Here is a 6395-nt window from a genome sequence, read left to right as displayed (position 1 = left end):
GGCGTAAGTTTCCACACGTGTCCGGTGGCATGAGGACTGAGCGTATTGTTACTGTGGCCTTAACAAAGAGAGTGTGGGCGTGCATGTATATTTTATTGATTATTATTTATTTATACATAATGTGAGCCAAAAGTTTGACCCAAGCGCGTGGGGCTGCGAGCTAAATGACTTGCGAGTAGCAGGCAGTGTACTAGAAATTAAGCATAATAGAACACACACACTCAAGTACGCACACGCACATGAACACACACATACACACACACACGCGCGCATGCATGCACGCACGCACACACACACGCACGCACGCCCACACGCGCGCGCGCGCACGCACGCACGCAAGCACGGACGGACGGACGGCCTGGGCCGCCGCGGAGGCCCAGTCGTACGGTGCTTGACTGATGACCCGGAAGACGCGGGTTAATTCGATTCAGGCCGCGGCGGTGGTGTTTCGATGGAGGCGAAATGCTATAGGCACCCTGCATCCGCCAGGCGCCGCCACCTTCGGTTGTCGTGAAGCGCCACCGCGTAGCCGCTTTCGCGTTCGCTGGGGGATAGCTGCAGCAGACGACGCGCCTCACACGGTGCAGCGGGATGGCGGTAAAGAACTTGCCCGTTGTTTTATCGACGGGTTTCCTAGAAGTTCAAGACGTTGAAGCTTTTTTTTCGCGGTGCAAACCTAAAATAGGGTACACTGCTACTGCAAGAGGGCCCCGTCTGCGACGTCAGTGAAGCTGTGCTTGCTCATGGCTCCGAAATCGCAGGAAAATGCCTACCGCCGACAAGATTAAACGCAGCGACAAAATCCGCGACGCATGAGGTAAGTTTCGTTTCTTCGAAAGCACTGTACAAGTGCTCTAAACAAATGTCAGATTCCAGATGCCGAATTACATATGTTTATCGCTGTACTGGTGTTTTAGATCGACGGAAGCCGAAGAATCCGCACAGCTAGCTGTGACTGCCGCGGTGGCGTAGCGGGAAAATGTCAGCACACGGCGGCCGTTGCTCTCTATATTCAAGAGTACAAATGTAGCTCCTGCACAAGCCAACCGCGACCTTGGGGGCCTTCCGTCATCGCGGAAAGCTTACCCGAAACTGTCCAAAGTTCATGGGCCGAGAAAAGAAAACGGTAACTTGTTTTGGTCACGCTCTCAAATGCAATCACCCCACTCGTTCTGAAAGCAAGATTTCTTGATGATATTTGCGAATGTACATTCATGTAATCTTATTTTACGTTTAATTGCGTGCAAAAAACGTTGATGTCGGCCATGTGATAAGGTTTCTCGCGGACATCACATGTCCGTTGACCGACATGCTTGGCGCAGAGGAACTACCCAACGACGAAGTTGCCCCAGCCGCTTCCGAATGCTCTGAAAAGGAGCTAGAACTTTTTGAATGGCCCAGAAAAGGAGAAAACTTTCACTGTTATGAATTACAATAAAGCAGAGGCAGAATGATTTTTAAACGACTGAACTCTCCTGAGAAGTTTGTGTAATTTAATTCTTTATTCAGCATGTCATTATTTAGGAATTAAGGAAGCATTTTTTCAACGACCAAATTAAAATTTAATGATCTTGTATCACGATACTGTTTAAATCATGCAGGCTCTTAGGCGTTGAGCAAAGAATATATCACCAGTGCATTATGGTGGATGCAAAGGACATCAAAGACATGCTCCAGAACAGACGGACAGAGGCCTTTGGAGTAATCAAGATTCTGGAGAATCACAGCCACAAAGGTATATCAGTAGTGTTTAACTTCTCTTCTGCGCAGCACAGAACCTCTTCTGGTGTTCATGTGCACGAGCCAGTGCTAAAACAGCTTTGTTGTTTTCTTCTGCACGCACACAGGGTACTAACCTGCAGTGAAGAGTTCCTCTATGACCGTGCTCAACGCATTGTCTCAGAAACACAGTTCACTGGTCCTGCGTTAGAATATGGTATGGAAAAGGAGCCAGAGGCGAGAAAAAAATTCGAGGCTGAACATGGTACAAGGGTCTCTAAATTGGACCTTGTGGTATGCTCAGATGATCCATGATTGGCGTGCTCTCCGGACGGGATTTTCAAGTAAGCAGTTGCATAAACATGTTTTGTCGTTCACTAAATAAAATGTGATTTCAGGGATCAAGATAATGAAACAGTTCTGCTGAAAATAAAATTTCCCTACACCAGGAGAAACCAGAAGTTGACAGAAAGGCCCTCGCTAAAGTACCTATGTGGCGACAAAGAATTGCATTTAAGATGCAGTCGCCCATATTACACACAGATACAAGTTAGCTTGCATGCTCTTGGCTTCTAAAAGTGCTACTTCTATGTATATTCAAGTCTGTACTCCCTCACAATTCCTGTTGTGAGGGACAATTGATTCTTGCCTTCGGCAGTCCCAAAGCTGCGTCAGTTTTATTTTCAACATTTTTTGAAGGCAATATCCGAAAGCAGAAAAATGTGATATTCCCCACCAAGCAGCCCTTTCACTGGCCATAAGGCTGAGCAGTCCTTTATTACATGTGGATGCAGTGCATTTTATTTATACTATTTACAATGGCTCCACTGCAGTCATTTTAGACAGTCGCATGTGTAGTACCACATTCCCCACTGTAATAGTCTGTCAGTGTAATAAACAGTTGAAATCAAGTGCAATCCTGCGTTGTGTTTACTGTCCGTCTTCTAGCCTTTCCGGCAAGTTGAAGATAAAAATTTGAGTTCATTGCAGTTTTTGACAATACAGTGAAGCATTGCCACGGTGCCACGGCAAAAAGAAAGACACAAATCCTTTTTCTAGGCCCCTAGCACCACATTGGTGTCACATCACCAGCAATGGTTCAGCAGTTTTGCTCATTGCAACAGCAAACACACTACATAGCAGTTCTACTTTGGAAAAAGAAAGAAAACCAGAAAAAAATAGAAAAATAATGCATTTATCACAAAACACGCTACAGCGTAGTAATGAAACAAACATAAAAGAACGGATTGGGTTTCGCTGTGCATGAAAGGTAACGAAAATGCACTCACTGCTGAGATAGAAAAAATAACTGTTTTTGAAGCACAGACAAGCTGGGATACCGTTCCATTATTTCAATTAATGAAGTATGGCGTTTAAAAGCTTAGGGACTTGCCATGATGGTAAAATTGTGCCATAGGTCGTCCTATTTTTTGTTTTGCTGAATATGTGTTAGGGCACTTCAATATTGGCTCAACGCATCAGTCACTGAAGTAATTCTTTGCGAAGATTCCAGGCTTAACACTAGTAATAACAGCAACCACGTGGAAGATGTCGTCAACATATTCATGTGGAATTCTGTTAGATAAAATTTGAAATATCTTCAGTCGTTGTATCACTCGCTCTACATGGATGCGTACCGATGCTGTTTCATAAGTAGCATCCACTTCTGACTCGGTAAACTGACGACTTGTTGCAAAAGATGGCATTACCAAAGTTGCTTGCTGTGCACCAAGCCCAGTTCTAATAGCTGGAAAGCCCTTGTCGGCCACTATAACGTCGCCGGGTTCCAGAAGAGACAATAATTTGCTCTCAGTGATGATTACTGCATCTGTGGTCCTGCCTCCAAAGCCCTTAGAAATGAATGTTATCAACCCGTTAGGAGCAATGCCAATTAGATATTTCAGTGTATACCGTCCTTTGTAGTTAGAATACCACAGGTTACGCTTCTCAATGCCTGGTGGCATTTCTGTTTCAAGTTCTGTGGAGTCAATAATAACTCTACACATTGGGTAGTGCTCACGAAAGCTAGCTGGCATTGTTCGTTGTACAACTAACCGTGACGGCCAGAATATCCAGGTCTTTGTAGCTGTCTTGAGGCTAGCAAGAATTGATTTGAAAATTCGAGAAGCTGTCGTGCTGTGAATGGTAAATAATGTTGCTAGAAAGGAAAACGGAAGGCCATGTTTTAACTTGATCAAAAGCAAATGGAGTCTGTCTTCAAGGGAAAGCTCATTCACCCGCTGTGCTGAAGCAGGAAGAACACTAAGCAGAAGGGCAAAAATTTGAAAAGACACTGCTGTTAATGACTGCAGTGTAGATTAATCATTACACAGTGCTTTAAACCCGCCGAAGTAGGGCTGATTATGCACTGGGCCATTGGCCTTGAAACAAAAATCGATATCACACACAGTTCCTTGCTTCACTGTAAATGATGTCTTGTGGGATACAAAACAGCTTGCAGTGCAATTAGAAGTCACCGAGAGAAAGATGAGCTCTCCGGTAACGCACTCCGGTTGACCTTCATTCATTGTAGATGCCTGCATTACAGAAATACCGATGAACACCACATAACACATCTTCATTTGCGTGGAAGTCCAATATGTACAATTCATCACTCGAGGAAAAGAAAACTTTTACATCAACTAGGCTACATTCCATAGGTGAAATTTCATTAGCTTGTTCTGCGGAGCAATCAATGGCAGGGACAGGTGAATCCGGGTGCGGGAAAGGATCCTGATACTTTCCTGAAGCTTTCTTTTTTTCCCTTTCCATTTGCCTACAAACAATAAACAATAAAAATCACAATGACCATCCGCAGCCTGTCTTTAACTGGAACGCATTTAACACTCTAAGCTTTAGAGGAACACGCGTGTACCATTCAAATCGTCTGCTTGAGCCAGGAGTTTGTTTCTTCTTGTAAACAGACGGGAAGATGCTTGGATGATATGAAGGATGACCTTCTTCGTTGGCTTTGACATTGCCGACAAAATGCTTACTGCATATCCTTGAGTTTTTCGTTGGAAGCCAACCCGTCCCATTCTCACTGCGGAGTGCAAATGAAAAAAAAAAAGCTGGGTAGAAAGGCACAATAAAGGACTTCATGCTAGCACAGCAGCACGCTGACAGTGCCTAAAAAGCAATAAACACTGTTCCCAGAGCCCGTAATATAACCTACAAACAAGTACAGTAAGAACCCGAGTAACACGCAAAGGCTGCCGCCGAAGCGTTTAACACGACCTCTTCAAACGTTTAGCGAGGTTTGGAATCTACGATAAAACAAGATCAACAGCATTTTAAAGATAAACGCTTTAAAAGGTCACAAGCGCAGTGGAGTGGAAACAGGCATATAGTTCGCGATGCTAGCGTCGTTTTGAGAGCGCCGCGGTTTCGTGTAAACGATGCTAGGACAGACGTGAAGATCGTATTCCACCGCCTTGGTCTGCTCGTGCGGGCGCTTCTACACTTACGTTAGAGCTCGTTCACGGCACGACAATAGCAATCTGAGCTTCTTTCTTCATGCAGTGGCTTCAAAACGATATATAAAAACACCCCTGAGCGCCGATTTTCTAAGTATATTGTCAATGACAATAATAAGAACCGAAGTCTTACTTCTGACGACGAACTAGCTGTGTCCAACGCTGTCTCCGTTCTCTCTCCCAGGGTCTCGATGGGAAGGAGAAAAACTTGATGCCTGGTGAGTTGCTGTACTTGCTGTAACACCCTACTACACAGCAATTTTTGTTGTTGGGACGCGGACCCATGGAAACGCAAGCGCAAAAACAAGGCTTCTCGACGAAACAGCGGCGGCGATGCTACTCGGTCGGCGGGACTTGCTTAGGCTTGCTCGGCTGCAGCCCCCAGCGGACGTTCAGGCCGCCGCTAGAGGCGCTGTCATCGGCGCCGGAGTTACTTACATCTGCAGGGTGCCTATAGGCCCGTGTGCTGTGCGATGTCAGTGCGCATTAAAGAACCCCAGATTATCGCAATTTCCAAAGCCCTTGACTATGACGTCCCTCATAGGCGCAGTCACCTTTAGGGCGTTAAACCCCATAACACACACACACACACACACACACACACACACACACACACACACACACACACACACACACACACACACACACACACACACACACACACACACACACACACACACACACACACACACACACACACACACACACACACACACACACACACACACACACACACACACACACACACACACACACACACACACACACACACACACACACACACACACACACGCACGCACGCGCACACACACACACACACACACACACACACACGCACGCACGCACGCGCGCGCGCGCACACACACACACACACACACACGCGCGCGCGTGCGAGCGCGCGCATTTTATTTTTCTAAGAGAGATAAGGCCCCAGCGCGAAAAGCTTCACAAGCCCGGAGCCGTTTACATGGCAACAGAGAGCAAGTCATAAAAATATTAAATCATAGGGTTAAAATGCATAAGCCATGCAACTTCAGTGCCCAATCGATACGAAACATGTAAGCTATTCTTACCAAATAAATCACAGTGAAAATGGCACAATATTACAAGGAAGGAAAATTATACAGGCATCATTATCAGACATCAACAACACAATGCAACTAAACAGTTATAAATAATAAAGACCTGAGTACAAAATGA

The 6395-nt window shown here is 45.5% G+C and overlaps 1 pseudogene; it reads right to left on the bottom strand.

The window, feature by feature from the left end:
- Positions 1-3197: 3197 nt before the first annotated feature.
- Positions 3198-4262, bottom strand: LOC144124512 (uncharacterized; annotated as a pseudogene).
- Between the last annotated feature and the right edge of the window lie 2133 nt (positions 4263-6395).

This window comes from Amblyomma americanum, chromosome 1 (assembly GCF_052857255.1).
Source record: "Amblyomma americanum isolate KBUSLIRL-KWMA chromosome 1, ASM5285725v1, whole genome shotgun sequence".
In the NCBI taxonomy this organism is placed as follows: domain Eukaryota; kingdom Metazoa; phylum Arthropoda; class Arachnida; order Ixodida; family Ixodidae; genus Amblyomma; species Amblyomma americanum.
The sequence above is the reverse complement of the archived record's forward strand: the minus strand, read 5'-3'. Positions and strand labels throughout refer to the sequence as shown.